At 31.1% G+C, this 16239-nt stretch overlaps 1 long non-coding RNA gene across 2 annotated transcripts; it reads right to left on the minus strand.

Annotated features, from left to right (window-relative positions):
- Nucleotides 1–3696: 3696 nt before the first annotated feature.
- LOC135144964 (uncharacterized) lies at nucleotides 3697–7149 on the minus strand. 2 transcript variants are annotated; one of them, XR_010283282.1, is made up of 9 exons: nucleotides 6933–7149; nucleotides 6524–6796; nucleotides 6403–6468; nucleotides 6210–6287; nucleotides 4592–4669; nucleotides 4428–4498; nucleotides 4087–4189; nucleotides 3969–4026; nucleotides 3697–3851 (listed from the first exon to the last, which is right to left on the minus strand). It is a non-coding gene; the product is annotated as an uncharacterized LOC135144964 (long non-coding RNA). The 2 variants fall into 2 exon arrangements; XR_010283281.1 differs by having other exon boundaries at nucleotides 6403–6472.
- Between the last annotated feature and the right edge of the window lie 9090 nt (nucleotides 7150–16239).

Genomic DNA, 16239 nt, shown 5'->3' on the forward strand with positions numbered 1-16239 from the left:
TCTTCAGAGACTGTGCGGGTATTTATATTGTTTATAAGGAAAGCCTCTTTAATTAAGAACACACTGAAGCAAGTTAAAAGATAATTGAACTTCATAGACTCCATATGAATGCACCTAAATTTTACAAGAGAGGCAGAGAGTTAACAATAATATAATAGTAAAACTTGCAATAGTTATATGTATATTTTTTAAAAAATTCTATTAAACGTCAATTATATTGTGTTTTTTTTCTTAGACTCTAATAAAATCAACGTAATTAAGTTTTTAAAAGTTGGTGTAAACAATTTTTCTAACCAATGGGTCAAGACTTTCTACCACGTGTCTACGCCAATAACTCTATAAACAATAGCTAAAAATGTTTCTAGAAAATAGGGAAATCCGGATGGTTAGTCTTCCTAAACTTATTTATTTTCAGATTGTTATTTACCAAATTTAAAATCATTTAAAATTATTAGGCAATAAAATCTAGTAGCGTAAGAACTAAACCAGAGAAAACTCATGGTGTAATATAAAGCTTTTCTTTTGTCTCTTTCATAAACATTATAAAGGTTATAGTCAGGCGATAAATAATATTTAAATTAAATAGCTTAATATCTTAAAAAAAATAACTTACCCAGGGTACTAAGCTTGGTTTATCAGAACTCTTGGGATCATACCTTTTGTAAAGTTATTAATGAATTGTCAGTTTGTTTATTATAATAATTATCTATTCACATATTTTTGACATTGTTTAACTTGTTTACCATGGATTTTTTTAAAAGCTGTATCTAATAAGGAAAATTACAGTTAATTGTGATCTATTAAATGCAAGCATAATTAATTTTGGATATACAAAATCTTTTACTAGCTTATATAAAAAAATCTCTGTGGAATAAAGTCGTATAAAGGTGAAGAAAAGGAATGAAAAAAGTTTTCAATAAAAAAAAAAATTCTCCACAAATATAAAATTATTAATACTTGCTTTTAATAGCTTATGACATCAGGGAAGAGGTTAGGGACAATATAATAAGATTAAAATTTAGAATTTTGTATATAATAACTTTTTTGCATATTTTTTTTAAAAGCTTTTATAGTATGCTTAAATCCTACTATATAAATAATTAAAAATTATATTCCTTATATTGCTTTGAAATTTTTGTGACAACTGCGTTACTTTTTTAATCTCTCTACATGATAACTATGTAAAACAGTTATATTAAACAAACTATCTCATAACTTTGCTTTCTGTTCACCTTATGCTTGTGCGTTATCTAGCATGTTGCTGACAATTAACATTGTCCCGAACTGAAATACTTTAAAAACTTTATAGTTAAGCTAAGATAATCTAGCATTACATTAAAAAAATATAAACTCAGTGATCTATTAATTTCTGTTGGACTACTAAGTAAAAGCTTTAGAGCAAAGAACTAAATTACTTAAGGTGGTAAAAGCAAAAGAGTAAAAAAAATTTTTACCACCTAGAGGAAGCTTAATGTACAGTAGTACATAGCTTTAATTAATCTACAAATATAAAAAAAGTAGTATCATATGAACTATGTTTTAAACTAGAACAGTAATGTAACAAAGGCCAGAGTGAGCGCTTTGGGAGGCCAAATCTCCACAAGTGGTTCCATTTAAACTTATTTGCATCTCGAAATCATAAGCTTTATAAAACACTTTTTATATTAAACTATGTTAAATAAGTAAATTCTTATTATTTAACAATAATACAGTAATATATATAGTACCAAGCTTTATACATAGCTTTGATTAAATTTTTTTGATTATTGAAAAACCAATCTTTGTAGTATGAGTGTCATAACAGTTAATAAAAATTTAATATTTATGAGTAATAAACTTGTCTTGCACAGGCCATATGTTAATCATGTAAATACTATCTTGTTAGATTTCTCTTCAGGAAAACTTATTGAAAAGCATTAAGTCCAAACCCTCTAACATCTAGCTACTTCCAATATTATCAGAAAAGACCTTGCATCTGTCTTTTAAACTTATATATTCATTTTCTACGTTATAATGCTGACAATTTGTAGTCATGCCAACTATTTCGAGGGGTTTTATTTACTGCTTTATCTGATTTATCATTCTCATCTGTCACCGTTAAGAAGCCCTAGGCTCGACTAAAATTATAAACCCTTTTCCTGTGACCAGGCTCGAACTTGACTGCAAGACCAAACTCCGTCTTTGTAAACTGCTTTGGCTCGGTACATTATAATGTATTTATTCGGGAAAGAAGTCCAACTTATATTTCCTTCTCTGCTAAACTTTAACGAAGCTTTCTTAATAACCTTAATTGCTCATTCATACACATTATTAGCTAATAATAACCATTGGTATGTTCTGCAAAGCCGTGTGTGTTTAAGAATTCCATTAATTTTTACTTTTAAAGGCAAATTACCGATCTAAAGTTAACCTTTATGGTACCTACCATGAAAAAATTTCCCTAAAACCTTTAAAAATTGCATTTTTTACTTTAGGTAATGCTTTTGCGGAAGCGTTTCTTAACTGTAAGTAGGCGCTATTATTTTCTTTTGAGGTTCCAGGCTTTATTATTAAACCAGTGGACCGAATAATGTGCGTATCAGTTTATGAACTATCTAACGATTAGTAACGTCTTTTTTCACAGCTAAGTTGCGCATGCTTAGCATTTAAGAGCCAATTTGATTAATAATAAACGTTTAATAAATATATCGCACACAAGAAGAGTTTAAAACCTTAAAGGACGTACTCATGGATTAATATTTGTGGGGCGTGTTGGGAAGTAATTTAGCAAAAGGGTGAGTTGTGGTTCCCTTTTCCTTTATTATTTATAACTTAAGCGACTTAGTTAAATCGAGAAAATATGACTCGAAAGTGAGGTTAATTTTATGACTATTGTCCAAAACTTACTATGGTTGCATAATATATATCTAAAATGCACGGTCCATATATGCATAATATGCTTTAATCTGGTAGTGCTATTCTCGAAAGGTAAGGTTACAAATGCAATATTTAAGGTATAAAAAAAAACATGGTAATCAGAAATCTGATGAAGCCCAAAATATTAAGAAACCGTAAAGCATTTTATGAGGTAGTGCAAAGGATGGATCTCATTCATCCGACGCACTTATATTACTAAGGATAAGCCGAGGCAAAGGGTCAATTAAGCTACTATGAAAAGTTAGTAGGAGTTAAATTAAAAGAATTATTAAGGAACTACAAGTGGAATCATTCTTTGGCAGTAGTGCCTTAATCCGAAAAAGAAATTACTTAAAAGGCGCTACAACGAGAAGCAAAGTACTTAAAAAATTGAAAACTATGAATTCAAGCAAGACTCATAATTAAACTGTACTTCGACTTGAGAGGTCTGAATAGGCCAAAGTTTCAATGGAGGGTATACGGTTTTTAACACCAGATGGCGAATTGTATCTCCCTGACTATGTTAACAGACACAGTAGAACATAGCCGGCCTTAAGTACAAATAAGTTTCTGTACTGAAAATGCAAAATGCGTAGAATTAAGTTGATCATGGCTATATAAATTTCAAAAGTCGAGGTAAATTGGTCAAAAAGAAAAGTTAGTACAAAATATTTATAATAAAGCTTGAAGTTATTGTATTTAAAAAGTGCTCAAGGGGTTGTGTAGTTTACTTCAAACTTTGTATTATTGGAGTTTGTACATTTCAAATCATCGATAGTATTAGGGCCTCTAAGTAAGCTATTAGAAAAAAAAAGACTAATTTTTGTGTGTAGAATGGCAAGTTTAATGAGAAAAGGTGTTAGAAATTCCAGAGGCAGGAAATGGCTAGAAAAGTGTTGACCAAGAAGGTATTAACTTCTGCTGAATGTATGTAACTTCGAGACGAGAGTTCCATACTATGCGGTTTAAGTGAGTTTTACTAAAAACAGAGGTAATGGAATTACGTGGTTGAAGTAAACTCAATTTTTACTTTAAACTTTAATAAGATAAAGAAAATATATTTGTGTATTTACTATGTAATTCTATTATCTCTTGTTTCTGGCTAATTCAGGGTGGAACTGATTATTATATCTAATAATAATAAAATAGTCATCATAGTAAGAAGAGTAGATAATAAAAAATATTAATAACTTTCTTTTTCTTTCATCGAGTTCAACTTCTTCTTTATTAGTATGATAAACTCCTAACAATTGCATTGATCGAATATGTTCTGCATTTTCTCTCATCATTCTTTCTTTCGGTAAAATATGTTTTAACAAAGGTGAAAACTTTGTATATCTTGTAAAATAAAGTAAAACTTTTTCAATTAATAAACAAAAAAGAAATAAAAGACTAACACTACTTAAAACTTTTTAAAATGTATTAAAAAAATAAAACTTTTCCTCTTGAGCTTTACTTAATTATGACAAATCTACAACTTTTAATAGACATCCATACTATTATAATAAAACCAGCCGTAACTATGATAGTACCTTTCCGGAGTTGAAGAAGTTTTTCCTGTTTTTCCTGAGTATTATGAGAAAACTCAGTTTCTACAGGTTTTCTATTAATATCAAAAGTAATATTAAAAGTAATATAATATTTATAAAGAATAATATAAAAAGTTAATAAAAAAGATAATTCTAATAATATTCACTTTTTCTTGTCCTTTTTTAATTTTTTTCTCTTAAAATTGATTTCATTAATACTTTTGGAAGGAAGAATATCAGCAGTTCTAAAAATATTAAAAAAAATATTTACAAAATATAATAGTAAAAAATATATATAGAAAAATATAGTTTCTTTATTAATATACAAATTATTAATCTTATAACGACTTTTTTACTGTATTATTATTATTATTAATTTACTTTTATAATGAATATATTGATAAGTTTTATAAGGAATAAAAATATAACAGACCTTTCTTAGTTAACAAACACAAATAATATAAACAATTCTAACAATAAAAGAAACCAAGAAAATATAAAAACATCATACAGTTATTTAAATATATGCGAGTATCACAAAGAAAACTTAAACTTAAATAAAAAATGATTATAATAAGATATGAAAGTATTATAAAAAATAAAACTAGAAATTACGAATTTTAAAAAAAAATTAAATTACAATCAAAACAAAAAATAAATCTAATTTAAATATAATAACTGTATATGAAAAATCAAAAAAAGTTAAAAAAGAATTATACTACAAAAATTTATAATAATTAAAAATTTTGATATAATTGATAAACTGATAAAGTATTGAAAAAATTAAGAATTATATAAAAAGAAAACTATAAAAACGAATTAAATATTATTGTAGCACAAAATACCCAAAAATATAAAGTTTTTTATAATCAAAAGTTATTTTAAAAATAACTCGTAATACTTAAAAGTTATTTAAAAATTAAAATTAAATTTATTAGAAAAATATAAAAGGTTTTATAAATTTAAGTTTTTTAAAAAAAATTATTTTTAATTATGATAAGGTAATTGATTTTATTAAAAAAACTATTGTAAAACATAGCAAAATAAAATTGATAAATAAGAAGTTTATTATACGACCGGATAAAAGGTAAAAGGCATAACTTTAAAAAAATTATAAAATAAATAATTTAAATTTCAAAAGAGAAATAAAGTATAAATAAGGAAATAATTTATTTTAAGAATCCTTCAAAAAATATGTATATAAGAAGAAATAATTACAGACATTAAAGAAGTTTATAATTAAAGTAGTTAAATTTTATTAAATAGTTTGGAAAAAAGTTAAAATAGAAGAATTTAGAAGTTAATAAATAAGTTACATACACAAAATTTACTATATAAAGGCATTTTAAATAAAATTATAAAAGAAATAAGCTTATAAATATATAAATATATGTATTATGAACTTTCAAAATATAGATAATTTATTTAAAATATTTATTTAAAAAAAGGGTTCAAAGATTTACTAAACAGGCCTCACAACTTAAATAATATATAGAATACATTAACAGTGACACCAAACTAGAAAAAATTGTAATAAACTTGAATAAAATAAAATACTATAAACAAAAAAAAATCAAAAGAATATATATATATGTAAACTCTAAAAAGACAGGCTAATTATGTTTCAACTCTTATGCGCCGCTGTAGGTAACATGCCCTGTAGGGATGGGATATGTTTCCTACTCGGGCAAAGTCAAGGTACACTACCACATGTGGACTAGGACCGTAAAAGAGTTGAAGCATACTCACTTTACTTTTATAACAAATCTAATTAGAATAACGTACATAGAATGGCGTCTTTTAACAGCTGAAAGAGGATCGTAGTGATCTTTGACCTTGAGATCTTTTAGCTTCTCTTGTTCACTAATATTTTTAAAATTGTTTTAAGTAATATATAATTACAATATTTATAAAGTAAATAAAAAAAAAAGTTTTGTAAAATAATAAACAAGTTTATAAGACTTTACAACTCTTATACTTTATCGTTAATTCTACAGTGCTCGGTTTACCATCGCGGCTCCAAATTTTTTCGTACCAAGGCTTCCTTTCTTATAAGAAAAATACTAAAGAAAAAAATATACTTGTATATATAAAAAAACTGCTAGCTTCGTAAGAGCTTTGGCCTAAAGAGTTAAGAATCCCTATCTTCTTTTCCCAATCGATTTGCTTAGCATTCTCGGCCTTAATTTTTTCATACTTTTCTTTAGCTTCTTTTTCGGACTTAAAACATTAATATTAATACATTAGAAAACAAGAATATAAAATAGGCCCGCCTTCTCCACGTCGGGAAATAAATTAATATTTTTTTTGGAACGAGACAAAGTTATAGAACTATTCTTATTACGAAGGCGTTGAAGCTTATTCTCCTGATTCTAAAGATTAAAAATAGGAAATAACTTTTAATAAAGCATAACTACAATATTATATCCTATATATCGTTTAAATAAGAAGCTAGCCTTGGAATATATGATGTAAAAAGTGTATAATCTGGCAAACTATTTTTCTTACAGCAATATCAGAGCGTCTTTGTTTCTCCTCGGAGGCTTTTCTTGCATTCTCTTCATCTTTTTTAACTCTTTCTATGTTATTTTTATCGTAAACATGCCAACTTTTGTGCCGGAGTATATTCAATCCGCCACCACCACTTCCCATTATCTGTACTTATTTAAGCTATAAGGAAGCCAAAGTTTACTTGCTTGCTATAAGTTAGCACAAAGCTTTTAAAAAGACTTATCTATCGTTTTATAAAAAAATATATGGTACAAAAACTTTTGGCTCGGCGATAACGCTGCTACCCTCAGCCCCGGAAAACCGGCCAAAATATTTGCCTGTCAGGAGTAAACTGCAAATAATATGGGACCACCCCGGATTAACAAGAAACATACCAAATTATTATTTTTTCGTACTAGTACAACACGTGACACAATCACATTTATCCTCGCGTTTATTGTTGTCAAGATACCTTTATAAATGATCTTGGCGTGGTTGGGACTCTAACAGTTATTAACTTGCATTCTAGTGCAACACTTCACAAAACTAATGGAACTAAAATAAAAATTTATAGTTTTAATCAGAATATGAATATTAATAGATATTTTAACACGTTCATTTACCTACTATAATCATCAAAATTGGTCACTGTTTTTCTTAGGGACGCTTTATGGTGATGAGCATTTTGCTACTCGGACGGCTCGGGAGCAATCAGGAGCAATCATATAAATTATTACAGCTTCTCTTATATTACATTTGTTTGTAATATAATATAATATATTACTCTCATTTGTTTATAACGTATATTATTTCTAGAAGTTATCAAGTTCTGTTAGATCAACAGAAGTCCATATTTTGCCGATAAGACCATTCAAGCGGAGATTGAGCTTCCGCCTGGTAACTGGTGCTGAGCCCTATTGAAGAACCCGGTGCTCATCCTTAATTAAAGTGGTATTTATAGGCTTAACACTCTCCTCTAATCATCTTCTTTGTACACTTTTTTAGCCTTAGTTATGATTATTTTGACAAAAAAATTTGAACTTGTGTGACCGATAGATCCGAAACATCCATCCAAACTATCAATTTTTTTGTTTGTAGGAAGTTGTACACGTACCAAAAAAATGCAAGTGGTCGCCGATGGGAATGAAACCCGCCATTTTGAGATTGCGGACAAATGCTCTAACCACTTAGCTACGTGACAACTTCATCTTCGGTCGATAAATTACATATACAACTTTTGTCACAAACCATCACAGATGCCGGGTATGTGGATGAACAACAAAAAAATTTTGGCAGGCTTCACAACTACTATGAGCACACACTCTATAATTAAGCTTTTCGAAACCTTCAATAGTATAAATTTATAAATATTTGTGAAAAGAGGTTTTCTTTAGTTTACAATCAAAGCGGGTCTCTATAAAGAATGAAACGAGGCCTTTGTTTATAAGTTGACGATAAAAAGCAAAATTACAAACTTAGACTCAAGTCACAACTTGATTCTAGCGTATACTTCAATCCAGAGCTATCTTCCACTTGTAGTACAAACCTCTAAGCGGGCGACATAGGAATGACTACAGAAGACGTAGGGCAGTCAAGAATATTAGGTAATCCTATAGGTTTTGAGAGTTGAGAGCTCGCAACAAGTAAACATTAAATTTGGTACTGAGCATTTTTCTGCAAGGCTCATTGATAGAAAAAGCTTTAAAAGTGTTTAACAAATTCCAGCTTGCCCAGAGCTGTCTGTACAACGAGCTCTTAGAGTTGTTCTTGCAATATATCCCCAGAACATGACCTAACACTCAGTCAGTCTGTTGTCTCAATACTAGACAAGATACGGCACAAAAACACTGAGAAGGGTCAAGTAAATATGATAGTATTTTTTATAAACAAAAAAGGTATTACTGATAACTCGATAACCAAAAGAGAAAAAGATACAGTGGTCGAAGATTTATACAGACTCCAGTAATGCCTCTGAGTACGAATTAAAAGCAGACTTGGCACCAAATCTAAGCTTAGTAATTTGAGAAGCAAAATTCAGACTATTACAGTTTTTTCACCAGTTGAAGCTGTATACGTAGCTTTTGCTTCATAAATTCGCAACATAAAAGATGTTTGCCCGAATTACGAAAAATTAAACCTGTACCATTAAAATTATGATAATATTAACAATTAACAGTCGTCATACTAATCAAATTTCTTTAGTTCCATATAGAACATTGAAACTCTTTCCTCTAAAAGTTTAACCTATTAATCATGTTTTATTCTGAAACTCATTAGATTTAATCTCCCCTTTAAATCCTTAACTATCTTCGTTTCCCTTTTTATATGTTATTTGAGGATTCCAGCATAGCTATAAATTTCAAATAGAGTTTTTCTAATACGATACAGGTAGAAGAAGCAACAAAAAGTTTTTACTAAAATAGCAAGCGCCAGCGCTAAAAACAGTGCTCTGATAACGGGCGCATTCTTACGAACACATATATACATAGGATAATCTAGGAATCTTATGCTTGTACGCAAAGTAAGCGCGCCTTCATTTCTAATATTGGTGGGTCTTATTATATAAGCTCTTACCAATCTCCTAAAGATGTACTGTAACCATTTTTTTTAATGAATTAAAATGATAGCTCTTATTTAAGTGTGTAAAATGCCTTTTATATGGATTATAGCCCATATATAGATGTATAAATTTTTAAGAATTTTCAGCTTGTCCCATCCTCGATTTTTGTAGTCTATGTTCATTTAAAATGTGGCGTTACGTGAAAGCATTACACGTCATTCTAAACCTATCCTCATCGCCGACAGTTCTGGTCAAGTAAAAAAACTTAGATATATGCTCTAGTTAAGCTTCATTTCGTAATCAGATTTAAGTTTAACTATTAATATATGCCAACTCATTTAAAAAAACAATATAGTGCAGCAACTCTTAAGGAATAAATGTTGCGAAAAAACTACTAGTACTACTATATTGATACTTCCGAAGGCATTATAAAGTCATATGCTTTTTAAAATTTGACAATAATTATTTCTATTCTAAAGGGCATATCTTATAACTGTTTATATTAATACTGTGATTTTCCAGTTCACCCAGTGAGCACACTCTAAAAACTTCTCCTTGCATAGTACACTACTCATTTTTAATAAAACTAAAGGTGTAACATTATTGTACAAATTACCTTGGTTGTAATATATAACATTCATTTATCTTGAAATTTTTAGGTTTTTTTATTTGAAAATACATTTTCTTAATGCTATACAGCCTTCCACTCAAAAAAACGAGTATGTTCTTTTTATAAACTAACTGTGTACTCCCAAGTTAATTTAATATATATATATATATTGTAAATTCCTCTATTGAACATTTTATTGTTTAATAGTTACTACTGACAATGACTGAACTTTACGCAGACCAGGAAAACCTCAGAAGGGAACAACTTTATTACCAAAGCGGCCCCTGCTTAGTCCCTTTCTCCACCGAACGTGCTTACATGCATGAAGTTATAAAGGCGCTTACATTGTTATCTAACAATGTCACGGAGACGCACCCAAGAGGGCCGGTGGTGGAATACACTAATATTATTCTAAAAGAGATGAACCTCGCTACTCCTGTCAGAACGCGTTATATTGTCAATGTGCCAGATACCCAGTTAGCTATAATAAAAGGTCTTCAGTGTGTTAATTACGCGGTTTACTTGCAACTACGCAATAATGTTACCTCCTCTATACCAAATTTTACCAAAATAGCGCATCAGGTTATGCGCACCAAAATTAAAGAACAAACAGGGCTAGATCTCAATCCTGATAACGTGTATCTGAACTATTTCGGGGGGGAAGCCCCTAAAAAATATTCGCCACAGGCTTTCTTAAAATGGACGCGCGACGTCCAGCCACAATGGTCGGTGACCTTAACAGATCTTGCGTTTTGCAACTTTAATAATGAAGATGTATTTCGAGAAGCAAACAAGCTAGATGAAGAATACGGGGTTTACTGGCAAGGCGCTGGCTGTGGTGATTATTACGGTGGTGAAAATGAGGTTAAGATTAAGCCGTCCCAATTGCGCGACATAGTTTGGAAACTTGATTTTTCTTCTCTTATTAATGCTCGGCTCCACGAGTTTTGGGACAGACACCAGGAAAACTGGCGAACTTTGTCAAAAGCAGAATTTTTCCGTGCGGCGCTGGAGGCCAAGGAAAAAGGTGTGTTAAGCACAGATGATTATACATACATACTGAGGGGTCTGGACCCAGGCGTCCCTTTAAACGAAACCGTTACATTAGCTCATTTCCAGCGAAAGTCGCCACCTTCTATTGATGTGCGCCGCTTAGATATAAACGGTTATGCAGCCACTGATATTCTTCGGTTTGTGCTAGAAAATAAGCGAGAAGTACTCTACATACCTGGTAGCCCGCTAAGTTTTTATGTATTCCAAAATGACCATTCGATGCGGCAGTGGATTGTGGAGCAAGCAGTAGATATAAGAAAACGATTCTTTCTGACATCTCATTTTTCTGCCTATGACCGTCAGGACGGAAATTCTTACACCGGAGTGGACAATGCTCTACAGAAGCTAGCCGAGGGCGATTGGGAAGTGGATGGCGGCGGTATTGATTACTATGACAGTTTCAGAATAAAAAACACTGATGTGTTTGAGGCGCTCGCATTACAAACAAAAGAGCGCAGGTTTCAGGATGCCGATACGTTAATAATGTCTGATAGTGAATTATGCGAGCAGCGCGTTTTGGTTGCCTTTCAAATTGCGGGAACGGTTTTAGGTGTCCCTCTGATGCTATTTGGGCCAATAGGAGCTGTAGTAAATACCTTGATGTTTGGTGCTATCCTCGGACTCGAAATACATGTTGCTAGCAACGGAGATTCTGAAGAAGAACGGCAGCAGGCATTAAGTGGAGCAGAAGCGGATGTAGAGATGGCGGTGTTGTTTGGTGCAGTAACAACGGTAGCCAGCCCATTAATCAAAACCACAGTATTACGCAAAATTTTTAATAGAAATAATAAATATTTTAAAGCACCTCAGGTTATCAACGGCAAGTTTGGGTATTTGTTAGGGCCGGAGAAGCCTCCTCAAATTTCCTTTCGGGAGAAGGGATTCAAGATTTCCAAAGATATACCAGCAAGGTCTGTAACAGCTACAAAATCACTTGTAGGGACAGAAAATTTAGTTAACCCTTCTGAAACACCTCAACTTAAACCATTGTTAGGGCCAGCCAATGATGCAGTATTTTCGGGGTCTAGCTTCAGGGTACCCACCTTTTACGAACAACTATACCAAGACTGCCCTGAGCTCTCAATGCAACTAGAAAATCCTGATCCTTTACTATTACTACATGACGAATTAGCCACGGATTTTACTAACAGATTTCTTAATAATAAGGAAGTTGCTATAGATGAGTTTTTTCTTAAAAGTAAAGAAGATATCAATTACTTTGATTATAAAAAATACTACCCCGAAAACTGGAAGAACTGTCAATACGAATATAATTTGTTAAAAAGGATATTGAACGATGCTTACAATGGGAGCCCTACTTTTAGGCGTTTGTTTAATTGTGCTTATGACTTTGAGCTCCGATTTCCAGAAAGGCGGTGGTTAATTGCGCCTAGAGAAGCGTTTAGAACCACAATTACCGAAGAAGAGTTTCTCGCAGCTGGTAGAGTCCGCACTATAGGATTAAATGTAGAGTTTATTGGCCATCGTTACTATGAAGCTGACGTTGGCCCTGTACCGTTTACTGCGGAGCATGCCTATTTATTTGAAGTTATAAAAGCGCTCACAGGGATACATTTCATACCTACCGAGACTTATTTCCGTGGGCCAATAATAGAATATACCAACATAATTCTTAAAGAACTTGAGCGTCAGTTTAGTTATTATAAAGTTCCCCTAAGAACCAGCTTATTCACAAGCTTATCGAAAGAACAGCTAGAGTTAATTCACCACTACAGAACCCTTGCCAATACATACCCCGAATTGCGTATCCAAACAGAAAATCTTGACCCCTTTCTTTTAGACCACGATCGTGTTGCTGTTGATGGTAGCGATCAGCTATCACTTTCACATTTACGAGTATGCGATTTAATGTTTAAAAAATTGTCTAAAATTAATGACATATTTCCCCTTCCGAGATTAGCAGAAGAAACACAGGAGTATAAATACTTAGCGTTCTTACTTGATGAAGCCTATACGAAAAGCTTCACTTTTCGACGTTTATTTAATAACGCTCTGTTGAAGTATAACTGGAAAATAGCAAGAAACCGTGTTAGACTAGTCTTAAAAAGTAAAAAGTTTGCTTCAAAAGTTATCCATCAAAAAGTAAATAAAGAAGGATATTTTTACACTAAGATTAGTTCAGAGCCTACAATGTATCTTAAAGGCAAACTTACAGAGCATTACCTTGGTCCTAATAATGTATACTATAAAAATAGCATTAATCGCGTTCTTATACATGAAGTTGTTCACGTGCTCACTGATTTGCCAGATGTTACATCAGCTGGGTATCTTAGAAACCCTGTTGTCGAATATACTAACATTCTTCTTTTAGAAATGGGTCTGTAGGAACCTGTTAGAGTGGTATATAACGAAAAACCCTACCTCGTTGAAAGGGCGCCCACCATATATGTGATTATAATAATACGAAAAGTCTCAACTTTCTTACTGGCCACAGAAAGCTTTAGCTATATCCGCATTATTTATTATTATTTAACGAATAAAAATAAACCACAGGCTAAAGTTAATATACTAAAGATTTAATAAATCTTTTATTATTAATTGTTGCTGTGAAACCTAAACCTGGGTCGTTAGGTATACTTATTAAAGCAAACACTAAACAGCAAAAAGTATCAACAAAGAGATACAAATTCCAAACCCTTCCATTTTTTTTAAAAGCTTACACTTCTATACAACAATTATGGTTAATTGGATCCTTAAGATCGTTTCAAGTCAAGTTAGTAAGTTTTTAATAATACCATAGGGCTTCTATTCACATTACTTCATTTATGTAGGGAAATAAAATTCTCGTGACACCATATATATTTTTTTACTTAAGCCAAGACATATTGCACTGGAAACATTAATTCCCAGTTGTTATGGAGTTAATGTAAGTCAGTAATGATTGGCGTCCTAACAAAAATTCACTAATTTTAGTGCATTTTGTTTATCTGACCTCCTACTTAACATGATAACTTTCAGTAGTTTGTTATTCTTATTAAAGCTCTCGAAAGTGGATTTTTAATTAAATACAGGCCTTGAGGCATGTAAGTGTTCACTGGTTTTTTTAAGGATTGCGTGCAAAAAAAGCAGTTGGTATATCGACAAGTTGTATAGGCTTCTATTTATAATTTTCATTGTTGAGTAGTAAACGAAGAGACTCTTCAGGTAAAACTGAATAACAAATTTCATTGTAATTAATACCAAGTATTCGTTGAAAACTCTTGCTGTTAGTCTTGCCTTACGCTGGTTGTTACTTTTTTTCTGTGAAGTATCCATGTTGTAGATAAATTTTTTTCATTCGAAGGGACTTCGCTACGGTAATAGCATTAATCCTTTATGCTTAAATAGTGAAGTAAGTTCATTAGTTACGGCATTCATATATTGTGTTTTGTTTTCCAAACTTTTTGCTTTATTGAAAGTAAGAGGGGTTATTGGTAAGTTCTTCCCCTTGGTCTTTTTATAATTGTTTATGTTCTCTTTAAAAGACCTAAAATTACTTATATTAGTGTCAGACAAAACTTTATCTAGTAATTGTTCAGGAGGCAATTTTTTGGGGATTAGATTCTGAGGTGTTAGAATTTATGTTATCGAAATCTTTATCATCAAACTCTAATTCTGGTAAAGAAATATGAAGTATATTTAAAAATGTCTAGAGGAGTTACTATATTTACAGCATCAGAGTTTGGCTTTTCTTCTAGATCAACTTGTTTTTTAATTTGGCTTTTTTTTTTTTAATAATTAGGTATAAAATTTTCGGTTAAATCACTCTAATTGGTAATAGAAGAGGTTTTCACTTAAACTTGTGATTGTATAAAAGGTTTGTGAATGGAAAGGAAAAAAGAATTTGAGATGGTTATGGTATTCTTTTCATTTATTTTAGGAGCTGTGTCTTTTTCTAGAAGATATATTGTACATCTTTGACGTTGACTTCTGTGTTTTAGGTTTCTATATTTTTGTTATTGCTTACCGATAATGAAATATCCTCTCTTATGTTTTTTGGCTTAGTCTCGAAACCATTAATATTACCGATATTGGTTGGTAATGAATAAAAGTTTGCTGTAGTACCAAGATATGGAGGTTAAATTTTTTAGTCCAATATTAACAATTCCGGACTGACTGTTTTTATAAAGAAATGTGTTTTCATAACATATAACATCCCTCGACCTACTTATTTTATGGGCCCTGGAATTTGGGATGATATGTTCATCAGCTGTTGGATTAGTAGTAGGATTCCGACACAATAACACAGTATCCACAACACCTATGGCTCAATTTAAAACACAATATACGAAAAGCACACAAAGCACAAAGAGAAAAAAATAAATAAACATAGATTAAAAAAACATACTTTATAATACATTAAGTAGAAAGTACACAACCATGACATAAACAATAATACAAACAAAACACTAACCCTAAGTTTTCATAGGAAATATGATTCTTGATTAATCCAATCAGAAAGCTGGGAAACAACCAATAAAAATACAAGAGATTAATATTTCAACATAAAAAATTAAAATTGACCTACCTTACTAATTGGATACAAGCTTTAGAAGTCTGGTTCAATTAAATTTATTGTACATATATGGAAGCATATTTCGACTTTTTGTAAAGTATAAATACAGACCGAACCTGGTAAATAAACGTACCTTCATTTGATATACTTTCTTATTACTTTTTTTATAAAAATAATTGATAGATTCCCTCCGTTTCTCTACCATGAGAGTTGGTTTTTGTTTTGGGATTATAAAAATAAATTTTGCAACCTTATATGGGTATATTTTTTAAGTTAGTAGTTTAAGGTCATATAACTCGGTAGGTGAAAGGGTATTGCTGACTATTAAAAAAATGTTTTATATAAAAAAAATATCCCTGAAAGCATCACTTCAATGGTGATTGCTTTAAGGTGCATCTGGTTATATTGCATAAGGCCTGTATACTACTTTCCCTTAGCATATACTGAGGTGTATTCTTAGAAACGCCGGTAAATAGGATTCCCTCATGTTTTAATTCAATTTATAGTGTCATTTACATTATTCACTACCTTTATCAATTCTTACTTCCTCGATTATGCATCCAGTGGAAGTTGTATATTTAGTTCC

The sequence above is a fragment of the Zophobas morio genome, unplaced genomic scaffold, assembly GCF_036711695.1.
Source record: "Zophobas morio isolate AGI-343-1 ecotype UQ-CSIRO unplaced genomic scaffold, CSIRO_AGI_Zmor_V1 ptg000114l, whole genome shotgun sequence".
Classification (NCBI taxonomy): domain Eukaryota; kingdom Metazoa; phylum Arthropoda; class Insecta; order Coleoptera; family Tenebrionidae; genus Zophobas; species Zophobas morio.